Here is a 14357-nt window from a genome sequence, read left to right as displayed (position 1 = left end):
TGTGTAGTACAAATGAGAATATTGTAAATTTACTTAAAAAACACCCCGTGATACGCATTGTATCAACAACAACTAGAGAAATAAGACCTGGAGAAGTAAAAGGTGAAGATTATCACTATATTTCAGTGGAGGAACATATGCGATTGAGGAATGAAGGCCAAATGTTTGAGGAGGTTTCTCTTGGTACAACAAAATATTCACATTGTAAGAGTGAGTTAAGGAAACTAAAATCTGGTGGTGTTGGGATATTAGAAACTAATCCAGAAGGAACGAGACAAATTATTAAACAACTGAGTGGAGTGAAGATTTTATCATTCGGTTTTGATGTTGATGAAGAAACTCAACGCAAACGTATGAAAAGCAGAGATGCAAGTATTAGTGAAGAAGAAATTACAACTCGCATTAATGTTAATAAAGAATTTGATGAAATATTTAAAGAAAAGGATTTATTTGAACACATCTACTTGAATGATGAAGAAAAGGAAAATTTCCCTGTTGATCTTTACAATTCATTAAATGATATTTTACAATAAATAAATGGATGCAAAAGAAAGAGCAAGAAGATTTAAGGAACATCAAGAGTTGGTTTCAAAAGTTGTAAAACAACAGGAAGACATAAAGAAGAAACGCAGACAGAAACTAACGGGCGAAGAAGCATTTGAAAGAAAACAAGAGAAATTTTTTAAACCACTTTTAAAAACTTCCCAAGAAAAAATGAAAGATGTTTCCACAGTTCCCACAGTAGAATATACTCCCAGAAAGCTTCAAATGTTAAAAGATTTCAGTCAAATGACGGAGGAAGAATTAGAGCATATTGGAGAATTGGAATATCATGATGAAGAATTATTTCAACAAGATTGGAATTATTGGAAGATTGGAAGAGATATGGAAGAGATTAATCAACCCCCTGATTATATTGTGAATGCTGTTCAAAACAATGAATATTCAGCGGATTCAAAAACCAAAGCAGGACTCATTCCAACAGAACAACCAGCAATATTTCATCTTGTTCAAGAAAAGGTATTGATATTTAATGAAGAATTAAGGTTCTTGGGTTCTGCTCAACCCCCTGTTAAACTAACTCCGAGATTAATGTTTCTTCTCACAAAAGATGGAAGACAAGGTTCAACTGTGAGGGATGAATCAAAGTATATTGATAAACCATTGGATATGGAAAATAATGATGATAGAGTATATATTGATCTGCTGAACACTCTAAATTATAAGGTTATTCTTTCTGGTAAAAGTAGGAAGAATGAGAAGGAGAAACACATTATTCAAGCTTTAAGTATCCTTGGTTCAGGTGTTAGTTTTCTTCCAAATGACCCATCGCAATTAGTTAATAGACTGTTATTGTTGTTCGGCAGTAAGAAGGCTGGAAATAACAATTGTTTTAATGAAGCATCAGCCATTTTAGACCAGTTGATGAACATGAAAATAATTAATAAATATCAATATAAAGACATTTTATCTCATATTAAATAAGATGAGAAGCACAATCCTTAGTTTCAATTTCACAACAAGTGACCACACATCTTCATTCCCATACCCACTACAACTTGACACAACAAAAGAATATGAGGCATCTTTATTGTCCATGGAAACTTATAATACCTTATTTAATATAACCGAGAAAAATGACAAGTTTAGTTATAATCCGGGAAGTGGATACAAAACGATAACAGTCTCACCCGGAGCATATGAGATTTCTCAAATATCTTCCGAAATTGCTCGTCTTATGAAAGAACAGGGTGATGAACCAAAAAATATTGTTATAAACATTCAAAAACATACTTCAAAATCAACGATTAAAGTTAAAAATAACTACAAGGTTGATTTCACAATTGATAATTCATTTAGAGAGTTATTGGGTTTCTCCTCAAAAAAGATTGAAACTAATGGGACGTTTTTACAGTGATAATGTCATTCAAATATCCTCAGGAATAAATTCGGTGTTAATTCACTGTGATTTGATTGATGGTGCTTATAATGATGGAAAAAAAACAAATACAATATTTTCATTCAGCGCATACTCAACCCCAATTGGTTATAAATTCAATATGGAACCCAAAAATTTGGTTTATCTGCCTGTGTCAGGAAAAACCATACACAGAGTAAATTTTAGGATAACCGACCAAGATAATCGTGTGATTTCTTTTAATGGAGAAGTTATATCTATCAGAATTCACCTACGTGAAGTTTTCCAATAAATAAATACGATGGTTATTGTGAGGAAACACGAGTTGGGAAAATATAAAATAATTACAGGGGATGGGATGTTCCTTTCCCCATACTACAAGGGTGAAGGTATGTATCTTGGTAGAGGATACTATAAACCCAAGAGACAAAGGGGTGTTGGACATCAATTTAGAGGAGATGGGATAATTGATACTCTAATGGGTATTGGTTCAACTATTCTTAAACATAAAGATCTAATTGGTTCAACTGCTTCTGCTGTGGGAAATGTCGCAGGTGCTGTAAAGAGTATAAAAGATGCTCAGAAAGAATCTCATAAATTACAAGCAATAAAAGAAATTAAGAAAGGCAAAACTCAATTGTCCCCCCAAGAACGACAGAAAATAATTCAAATACTTGGATCAGGGTTTCAAAAGTTTTGACATCTTTTTTCCTAAATAAATACAAGTATGGAAGCAATTGATAGTATCTATGATTTGGATGATACTATTATTATCTCAAACTCCACTAAAAAAGAAGATTACTTCAAGGGAAATGCAATAACTGGAACAGACTGGAATACGAATGGTACAAAAAGTTTTGAAATAAATAATCAACAAACCTATTTGAATCTCTCCGAAAGTTTCTTGTTGTGTAAATTTAAATTCACTAAAGCTGGGAATAACACAAACGCTACACTTGTAAATGATTTCTTCTGGAAAATGTTTGATAGTGTACGTTTGTATATTGGAACACAAGAAGTTGAAGCGGTTGATTATGTCTCTGCTGTATCTGAAATGATAAAATTTACACTCTATACATTCAGTGATAGAATGGGAAAGGGGTCTGTCGAAGGTTTTATTCCTGATATGTCAACGGGAACAAACACAGACCCTGGATATACACAAAGGAAAGGAATGTATAATGATGATACAAAAGCAGAAAATAGTTTTACTGTGGCAGTTCCTCTGAAAGGTATATTTGGATTCTGTGATCATGATAAAGTTCTGTATGGTCTTAAAATTAGATTTCAACTACAGAGGAATGATAATGAAAATCGATTGCTTTTTGGTGTTGGTAGTGCTTTTGGTGATCAGAATAAATTTGTAATTGAGGAGATGAGTTGGTATATCAGTGAATATACTCCTAATCTTAAAACAGAAGAGATGTTGAATCGAAGACTTAACTCAAAGAAACCACTCAGTGTATCATACCTCAAAAGAAGATGTCAACACGTTAAACTCAATCAAACTACTTACACGTGGAATTTGGGTGTTCTGGAAGGAAAGCCACGATATCTGTGGATCATTTTTAAAAAGCCAGATGGTGATACTGCGACTGATAAGAATAATGCATTGAGTGATAATGCTAAGGTGAAACAACTTCGCGTTTCTCTAGATGGAACATTTTATCCACGAGATAGATTGGAAATTAATTGGGAAAAAATGATTTTGCTGAAGCATACAAGTCTTACCAAAAGGTGTGTGAAAGTAATGGAAATAAAGAACCTATTTTGGATATGACAGCATTTAAAAGTTTGTATACAATCTATGCGTTTGACCTGAGCGCGCAAAAGGAAACTATAAAGTCTAATCGAGTGGATACTTCCCTATACATTGAAAGAGGAGAGAGTGAAGAAGTTGATACATATTGTTTGCTTTTGGAAGAAACAGAATTGCAGATTAATACAGATAATGGTGTGATGATTAGTCTCACATAATTTTTTGTTAAATAAATGAGTGGCAAAGTACCAACTGGGGTATATGTTAATCAAATCAATCTTCATAAACTATCATCTTGTGTTCAAAATCAAAAGCCTTGTACGATTAACGTTAATACAATTCAGAGAAAAGGAGCAGTAAGAATTGATGTTTTGCTCACAAGAGAACAGGTTAAAATCTTGAATGACACTGGCTCACTTAAAATTAAAATGACAAAACCAATGTTGAAAAAATATTCAATAAGAGAGACGAGTGGAGGATTTCTCCCATTTCTAATTCCTTTATTTGCTGGTTTAAGTGCGGTTGGAGCATTGACGGGTGGTATTTCAACAGCGGTGAAAACTGCCAACGAAAGGAAGGCTCAACTCCAGGCTCAAAAAGAATTGGAAAGACATAACAAAGAGTTGGAGAAACAAATTAGTGGAAGTGGCGTAATTGTAGATTTTGCTGAAAAACTTGAAGGTCTGCCTGATAAAGCGAGATTGTTAGTTGGAGATATGCTTTCTTCTATTGCACAAGCAGGTGTAAAATTAACGAAAAGAGGTAATGGATTATATCTTTCTAATAAATAAATGAGCATTGATGAGTGGTTGGAAAAATTTGGAAAGAATACAACATCAAATTTACAACTTGTCAAATATTGTAAGAAATTAAAAATTCATAATGTGGTTATTTGTATAAGAGATGAATTAACAAATGTGCCGAAACATACAAAGAATATTATTATGAACTTAGAAGATAATAATGGGAACGGTTCTCATTGGGTTTGTATTTTTAATAGTCAAGACAAATATTATTTTGATAGTTTTGGCCTTCCACCACCTGTTGAAGTTATAAAATTCTTACAGAATGGTGTTTATCAAACATTTCAAGTCCAAGAATTAAATTCCAAGTGTTGTGGTCAATTATGTCTATATGTGTTATTTCAACTCAACAAAAATAAAAAATTTTATGATATTATTTTTAATCTAATATAAATGACTTATGTTGGTAAAGATGGTTCTATCTTTGGTGTATCTCAAGAACTGGATATTGATTTATCAAATTATTACACAAAGGCACAGGCTGAACGACATAAATATAATATAACCAAAAATATTAACATGAAAAATGCTTTTAAATTAAAAAATTATCCAAGCCCGACTGACGCGAATGACTTGGTGAGATTAAGCGATTTATCACAATATATATCCTTAAATAAAACGGCTGTGTATTCCAAAGATACAGAAGTGTTGATATTATCTCCAGGTCATACAGAATTCACAGTTCGAATTAAAATAAATTTTTATAAAGAAGGGCGTATCGTTTGTATGAGAATAGAACAATGGGGGTATGATATGAATGATTTAGGGTATAATTGGTCATTTAAAATTAACCTCGAAGACCTGGAACAATTAAATTAGTCTCGTAAGGAAGAATATTATCCACTTGGTATCGAGAATGAGTTTTGTGGGGCTACGATTAGTAAACAACAAATAAAAGAATTTAATAAGGGTAAATATAATAATGGTTTTGCCCTTGTTTATCTCATGAAAACAGAAAAAAACAGGATTATATATAATAAGTAAGGAAATACAAAATGATTTAACTATGGGAAGATGGGGAGGTGTTTCGTGCCATAATATTATTCTAACATATATTTCTAATACATAAATGACAGCAAGAAGGCTTCAAGAAAATTATCATTTCTGTGTTCAAGCATACCTTCAAGAAAAGGGTATTCGGTATTTTAATAAATATGTTCTACAACATAAGAATGAGGTATTTTCAATAAAAGATTGGCATTATGCTGATGTTGATAAACCGACAACTTTAGATTTAATTAGAATGTTAAATAATGAAAAAATTATAAAGTTAAGAAAAGGTAAGGCTCTTTTAGAAATTCAAAAGAAATTTTATTGGTTTCCTGTTGTAAAAAAATTATTTTGGATACAGGAATAACAAGAAATCCTGATGAATATATGTATAATATTCTATGGGGTGTAAGCGATTCAAGGATAGTAAGGGATGAGGAAGGAGTTGAAGAAGAGAGGAAAGAGGAGGAAAATGAGAAGAGAGAGAAGGAGGAGAGGGAGAAGAAAGAGAAGGAGGAAAGAGAGAAGAGAGAGAAGGAGGAGAAGGAGGAAAGAGAGAAGAGAGAGAAGGAGGAGAGGGAGGAAAGAGAGAAGAGAGAGAGGGAGGAGAGGGAGGAAAGAGCGAGACAAAATAAATATCAAAATATGGAAACCAGTGAGATTCAAAAAAGATTGGTGGTATTACAGAAAATAACTCAACCCACCGAAGAGGAAAACAAAGAATTGACAAGTCTATTGGCAATATTTTCTTCAAGACTATTGACATCGTCAAGCTATTCATTTTAATTCAAGTTTTTTCTTAAATAAATGGAGGAGAGAGTGAAGGCATTTCTTGGGATTCTTTATGTTTTAAAAATTAAGATTCAAATGTGCATGTTGGAAACTAAAAAGGTTTTTGCACTCTGCAGGACTTTTTCACATAAATAAATGAGTTATTGTCTCAAATGTAAAAAGAAAACTAATACTAAAAATATTTCATATGTTAAAAGTAAAAATAACAGGGTTATCCAAAAAGATATATGTTCGGTGTGTGGTTCAAAAAAAAATCAATTTATCTCCAAACACAAACTCGGAGGAGATATACAAAAGTTTTTATCAGGAAGTAAATTTACAACTACTGGAATACCAGGGGAATTACATCTTCCAGGGTATTCTTTCTGTGGTCCAGGCACAAACTTGGATAAAAGATTAGATGAGGCAGACAATCCTAAATCCTGGAGTCAGCCTATCAATAGAGTTGATGAAGTGTGCATGAGACACGATATTGATTATGGGAATACCACAACGTTGGAAGAAAAGCATGAAGCCGATAGAGAAATGTTGTATAATTTGTCTCTGATACAAAATCCAACCTTGAGAGAAAAAGTTGATCGGTTCATTGTGAAGAAGATGATCAGTGCTAAATTGAAACTTGGACTTGGAAATTCAAAAAACTTATAGGCTCTAATGATGCCATTAAGACTGAAGAGCAATTAGCTGATGAATTACATTAACCAATATTCACAAAGTTTCAGAGAAGGAAAGTTTATTCCAAGGAAGTTGATTATATCTGGTCTGCTGATTTGATTGAACTCAATAATGATAAGGGGTACAAGTATGCTTTAACCGTTATTGATTTGAGGAGTAGATATGCGTGGGTTGTCCCTTTAAAAAACAAAACAGGTAATACTCTTATGTTAGCCTTTCAACAGATATTTAATAAAAGTAAGAGAAAACCTAAAAAATTGTGGACTGATGAGGGTAGAGAGTTTTATAACAAGACATTTATGAATTTTCTAAAAAATAACAGTATTACATTATACAGTACCTTCAATGAAGGGAAGGCAGTTGTTGTTGAACGTTTTAATCGTACCTTAAAAGAGAGACTATATAAAAAATTCACACAACTCGGTTCACAACAATGGTCATCTTTTATTCAGGATATTGTGGATAAGTATAATGACACGATTCACACGTCAACAAATATGAAACCATCAGAAACATTTACAAAATTAAAATATGAAAAAGAGATTAATGTCAGAAAACCTAAGTTCAAAGTTGGTGATATCGTAAGAATATATAGGTGGAAATCTCATTTTGAAAAGGGTTTTACTGAACGATGGACGAAAGAACTTTTTAAAATTGTTGATGTAATAGATACGGTTCCTTGGACTTATAAGATATATGATTTGGAAGGGGAAGAGATTTTAGGTTCATTTTATTCACAGGAATTACAAAAGACAAAGATAAATTGAAATGTTTTGACTCCGCCCCTTTTTAACTCCACCCACACAAACCCCGCCCACACAAGCCCCGCCCACACAAACCCCACACAAACCCCACCACACACCCCTCACAAGCTCCAATATATTGAAATTTTTTGACTCCGCCCCTTTTTGACTCCACCCACACAAGCCCCGCCCACACAAGCCCCACACAAACCCCACCACACACAAACCCCCACACAAGCTCCACACAAGCTCCACACAAGCTCCACACAAGCTCCACACACACACAAGCTCCACCCATATTCATCATATTCACATAATTGGTGATTAGCTCATTAGTTCCCCACACACAACATGTTTATTTAATTAAAAAATTATCCACCCATCCACACAAGCTCCACTCATCCACCCATCCACCCATCTCTCCACCCATCCATTTATCCACACAAACCTCATCCACATAAGCCTCATCCACATAAGCTCCACCCACATAAACCCCTGCCCACATAAACCCTGCCCACATAAACCCCTCCCACATAAGCCCTGTCTACACAAGCTCCACACAAAAACTCCACACACATAAACCCTGTCCACATAAACCCCTCCCACACAAGCTCCACCCACATAAACCCCGCCTACACCCACCCCGCCCACACAAGCCCCACCGAAGCCCCGCCCACACAAGCCCCGGCGAAGCCCCGCCCACACAAGCCCCACTCACACAAGCCCCACCCACACACACCCCGCCCACACAAGCCCCACCGAAGCCCCGCCCACACAAGCCCCACCCACACAAGGCCCCCCCCCCTCACCCCCCCTGTGCGCCCCCCACCTTTGACCCACCACCTCCCTCATCCCACCCCCCACCCTTCCCCACACACACACATGGGGAGGGGAGGGATGGGATGAGGGTGTGATGGGTCATTGGGGGAGCACACCTACCCCCCTTTATCCTCTTCTTGAAATTCAGAATCAAGTAATTGTAAACAAAACAAATATAATTTATTAATATTGAAAATATTAAATATTCATTTGCGAGAATGTATAATCTTTCCCAGCAATCTTCTCCAGATGTCTTGTGATTTCGAAACTCAGACACCATATTCTGTTTTGAAACAAAAAGTGGATAATAATTACATGGTAATATGAGTAAGCCTCGTTGACCACTGAATTAACACACCAGGAGCCTGTCATCCTTTCAAGGTCAATAAAATGAATTCCAGTATACTGGGCCGGTGTATACCCCGGTTAGAATAGGTGTACCATATCCCTGTGTTGTAAGAGGCGACCAGGAAGGGCATCCGACCATAAAACATTGCCTCACAAAAAGCCAAACCCCTGCACAGCAGGGAAAAACGGATAAAAAGGGGGTTTATTTTTAGGGGAAAAAAAAGGGAATCGCTGAAAATCCCCCATTCATTTACATGGGGAAAAGTGAGCTAGAACCAGTATATTCACCCTACTACTGGGCAATGCCGAATACCCCTCCCTACGAGTCTGCTATAAGAGAGTAATTTGTCTGTGTCTATGTGTGTGTCTCCATTTTTATTAGAGATGGTCAAATGGATCTTTCTCAAACTTTCAGAGGTTCATCAGTGTGTCGAGAAGTGTTTTTGGCCAAAAAAAACAAAAAAACAAATTGCAACTACAAAAAAGTTCGATTTTTTTTTGATTTTTTAAATCACTCTATCATGCCCCTCCTTTGTAGCAATGTGACAGTTCACATTAAATTATCCCCAACCCCATTCCTTGGTGGGTACAGGGAAGTGTTGTAGACCCCCACAAAAAATTCTTCAAAATGCCAACAGGATTAGGACAGCAGCGGGAAATGCTGGGTACCCCTGACAGTCTATAGTGTATACAATAAGATAGTCGTGTGTGTGTGTGTGTGTGTGTGTGTGTGTGTGTGTGTGTGTGTGTGTGTGTGTGTGTGTGTGTGTGTGTGTGTGTGTGTGTGTGTGTGTGTGTGTGTGTGTGTGTGTGTGTTTTGCCATTTTTCTCAGGAATGGCTGCACAGATCTTCGTCAAACTTTCAGAGGTTCATCAATGATTGCTGGGGAATGTTTTCGGTGAAAACATTGTTTTGAAAATTGAAAGAAGAAGTTGGATTTTTGTGGAGGATTTTTTGTTTTAATTGCTCTATCGTGGATGTGGGGAAGTGTGTTAGGTCACCACACAAAAAAAAGACCAGGCAACGCCAGGTACCCCTACTAGTTTGCTATAAAGTTCAGCTGAATAGTTCTTAACCCTTAATAAAAGCAAATGTAGTGTTGATTCGTGACTTCCGAAGTTTGCATTAATTCCATTTATTAACAGGGCAGGTATCTATCCATCTACTATAAGAAATAGAAGTTGTGTGGCTGTAGCTATGTCAGCAGTATTCACTCGTCGATTGGTTGTGGCACTGACCAATTGGGTGTGCACATTTTTCCCTTCGCTTATCGATTCGTTGCATCACTGACCATTTAGATGTGACCGTTTTTCCCATCACTCGTTTTTTGGTTGCGTTGCTGACCAATTGGGTGTGACTGTTTTTCTCTTCAGTCGTTGATTGGTCGCATCACTGACCAATTGGGTGTGACCGTTTTTCCCAGCATCGTTATTCTTGCCTATTGTTATCGTGTCTATCAGTCGGTTCTTGGTGGTGTTGCAAATCCCATGCTTTCCTCACCTTGTAACTCATCCTGGTGACTACTATATATTGATCATGGTGCTATCCTTGACAATTTTACATTTCTTTGACTCCCTGGACACTAAGCGGCCACCTATGTTTGGTGGGCCAACAAAGGTATTTCTGCCCGGATGGTGGGAGTTCCTGATAGTTATGTAATTATATTAATTCTCAGATGGATCTCAAGGCATTAATACAGACCAACGACCCAAAAGGAGCAGTCTGTAATGGTATATGTGGATTTGTGTTAGTTGAGACATTAAATGAAAATTGGAAAAGCGAGCAGTCATTCAGTAGTGGAGGAGATCGAAGGTCATTACTCATCAAGGAGAACATGAAACGGAAATTATTTAATAGCAATGTTATATCGGTGATGCTCTAAGGGGCAGAGACCTCGAAGACCAACAAATAGGTTGAACGAAAACTGTTAAGGATCCAATGTATATGTCTGCAGAGATTACTGTGGTTCGATTACATCTCAAGGTTAAAAAAAAATGTCTTGGAAAAAGTGAACGCCCAATCACTGACTACAATCATGAGGAAGAGGAAGAGGTGGACGTACTCAGGATATCTGATTATAGACTTCCAAAACAAGCTTGGAAATGTGAACTGAAGGAGGATCCAGTGTTCTATTAGCAGATCGAGTGTGTGGTTTCACAACACCAGTCGAGGTGATGTAAATACTGTATTTGTATTACTCCTCGCCTCAACATACTCCAATTTCCACGCAATCTCATATTTATTTTCTTTCCCCATCATCCACCTCCATTCCCCCCATCTCTCCTCTTCTATCTAATCTGTTCTCTTCGTTTTCTTTAAAAAAAAATTGTCACCCCTATTCTATAGGTACGGAATAAATTGATATACAGTATCGACCTCTTGCTTCATTTATTTATTTGTAGCTTGGTCAATTGCAACCAGCCACAGGGTCTTGTGCAATGAGAATATATTGGCTGTGGTCTTATAAGCTACTGAACTCCAAAGCACAGCCCCGGGTGTCCTATTAGATCCTCTGCCAGAATGGGATTCTGCATAAGATCTTTGGATTATCTGGAAAACATCCTTGCCTGTTATGCATGACTGTATGCACTGCTCTCCAGGGATCAGCCGGTGAGAATTTAGTAGCTGTCATACGCCTTTTCCTGGCCTGTGGGTACATACGGGATCTATTGACATCGCGGGTAAATATCCTTATGCCTTTACACCAAAGACCTTTTTTCCACCTATTTCCACTGCCTGGGCAAGGTGAGCATTCTGAGTCGCTTCCGCCCATAAATGGGGCAGGGAAGTCACAATAAGAGTGAGTTTTTATTTGATCGGATTTAATTTCTCATTCATGGTCGAGTGAAGATCTGACCATGATCTGACTATGACCATGAAGAACTCATAGATCTGCTTGGATGGGAATTGACCATGGGTCTACAAGTTGGCCAACATTCGACTCTATAAAAATATATCCAGGGAACGGCCCAAGTTCCACCTTCTGAAACCCGCATATGCAGATAACAAATCTGATACAAGTAATGAAAAACACTTTAGAAAATGCAAAGGGATGTAGGGATGTTCCTCCAATAAGTATGTAAACAAGGTAAGGACGATCACAAGACATAATCATGTGAAACCATCCCTACATCTTTGTTTGAATAATGGTTGTTGCCTGTCCATCCCTCCGTCCATTTGCAATGATAGTATCATACATGTTGACCGTTTCATGAATAAATTTAGCCAGTGAAACAAGAAAACTACACAAATTGGTCGATGAATCGTGATCCCTTATCAAAACGGAGGTGGACACTTCGAGACCTGGTAGGACTCCTTTCCACCTTCTGAAACCCACATATGGAGATAATAACCAACGACACACACACACACACACACACACACACACACACACACACACACACACACACACACACACACACACACACACACACACACACTCGATTAAGTGAACCAAATCGAGAGAAATGTTTTGTGTCATTTGCAGGTAACAACAATTATTCAAAGAGGTAGGAATGGTTTCACATTACAATTCCTTGTTACAATCTCTTCCATCCCAACATCTTGATACATTAAAAAAAATGTTTTTTTATATCTTGTTTAAAAAATATTGTTTATTTTAAAGTATTTCTTGTACTTTAAAAAAAATTGTATTTACATTTTTCTCACCATCTTTATTAAAGTCGCTGATAGACAAACTGCATGGCTGTTTGTGTGCGTGTGCTTTACAGACAGAAGAAAGTTCCTGCACCCTGTGCACAGCCACTTGTCCTGAAAACAAAGGGAAGTTCCACTGTGCATCGCCCTCTGCTGGCACTGAACCACATGGCAGTGTTTCGGACAGGATGTGATTCTTTGTGAAATAAATCAAGATCACTTCAAAGCTTTCAATATACAGGGTGGCCTGAAAGTCACTTTGTCAAAACAATGTGGAAGCATGGTAATTTTGTGTGCCGATGAACATCGAAGCTGATACACCAGGAAAAAATCACAGAACCATCGGAAAGCATTCGCAAATGAAAATATAAATAAATGAAAAATCAAATGCAGGTGAGCAACTTGAGACAATGGGGCAGAAAAGTTCTTGGTTTGGTATTTCTTACATAATGCATAAGCATACCCTGCTCATGTATATATACATATATATATATATATATATATATATATATATATATATATATATATATATATATATACATATATATATATATATATATATATTTCAAACCACTGATACTGCATATATATATATATATATATATATATATATATATATATATATATATATATATATATATATATTTCAAACCACTGATACTGCATATATATATATATATATATATATATATATATATATATATATATATATATATATATATATATATATATATATAGATATATATATCCGTAACATATTGTTGTGGTTACCAAATTCGCAAACCACCATTCAGGTCCCTTAGGTGAGGTATCTCGGTAAGTGCACGTGTAGTTAGGCCCAAACCCGTTGTCTAGTGGGAATACATGTCATTTATGCGTGCTGTGACTCTTCAGGATAGCCGTTTTTCTTTTACTATCTTTATTTTGGACCAACCGCCATGATTACCACCACAACCACAACATCAACCACCAACCACAACGCCGCTTCACCACAACCGCCACGACCTTCACGTCACACCTCGCAACCGTAGCATCGCCACCGTTCTTGCCCCGCTGTGGGTACCGGTGTTGGACTCGTGCAGGGCGCGCGTCGAACAGCGTGTACAAAATCACGGATTTTGTGCTTCAAAAACGGATCAAAAACGACACACGCCCACTTTTTGCCGTCCAATCGGTGAGCGAGGGCGGGTGGCCCCGCCTCCAGGACGATCGATATATGCAAATTTATGGATCAAAAAGCCTTCACGCCCACTTTTTCTCGGGCCAATGGGGAGCGAGGTGAAAGGTCAAAGGGAGGGGGTCAAAGGCGAAGCTACGGGGGGATAAAAGGACCGTGTTCGTCAGTGCGGAGAGGCGGAGAGTAGGAGAGTCCAGAGGCGGAGAGTAGGAGAGTAGGAGAGTAGGAGAGTAGGAGAGTCGGAAACAGAGAGTCAAGACTTCGCGGGCGGTGGAGCTGCTCGTCGTGTGCGTTGGAGTCGGAACGGAGGGGACGGAGCTGTGGAAAGGCGGCGACACCAGACGAGGGGGTGCTCGCGTCGTGCAGGGAGCTGCACCCGAGGGAGGCCGACAGCGCGACCTGGCCGAGGTGGAGACGCTCGTCGCGGGATAATAAAGATCCTCTATACCCCGAGCATCAGCAACCCCCTCCTGTTTCCCCCCGCGCTGAGATAGTGCGACCAAGGGGGCCCCTTTCCCACCCCCTACCAGACACTGTCCGCGAGGCCCGCGGAGTTGAGGCGCCATCGCCGCTCCGCGTCTCATCACCAGACGGGTAGGCGCGACCCGGTCTCGGCCTCAGGCCCGCCTCATCCTTGAGGGTATTTCTTTTCCTTGGTTTTGGGTATGTGTTGTC

At 37.8% G+C, this 14357-nt stretch overlaps 1 long non-coding RNA gene across 1 annotated transcript in view; it reads left to right on the top strand.

The window, feature by feature from the left end:
* The window catches only part of LOC147024822 (uncharacterized), a 134787-nt gene extending 122027 nt beyond the window's left edge, over positions 1 to 12760 (top strand). Inside the window, exon 3 of the long non-coding RNA XR_015058838.1 lies at positions 12580 to 12760. This is a non-coding gene — a long non-coding RNA (uncharacterized LOC147024822). The remainder of the gene's footprint in view (positions 1 to 12579) is intronic.
* Positions 12761 to 14357: the final 1597 nt, after the last annotated feature.

This window comes from Eptatretus burgeri, chromosome 6, assembly GCF_056783735.1.
Source record: "Eptatretus burgeri isolate ZD-2024b chromosome 6, Ebu_testis_v1, whole genome shotgun sequence".
In the NCBI taxonomy this organism is placed as follows: Eukaryota; Metazoa; Chordata; class Myxini; order Myxiniformes; family Myxinidae; genus Eptatretus; species Eptatretus burgeri.
Note: the sequence above shows the minus strand (reverse complement) of the source record. Positions and strands in the feature narration are given on the sequence as shown.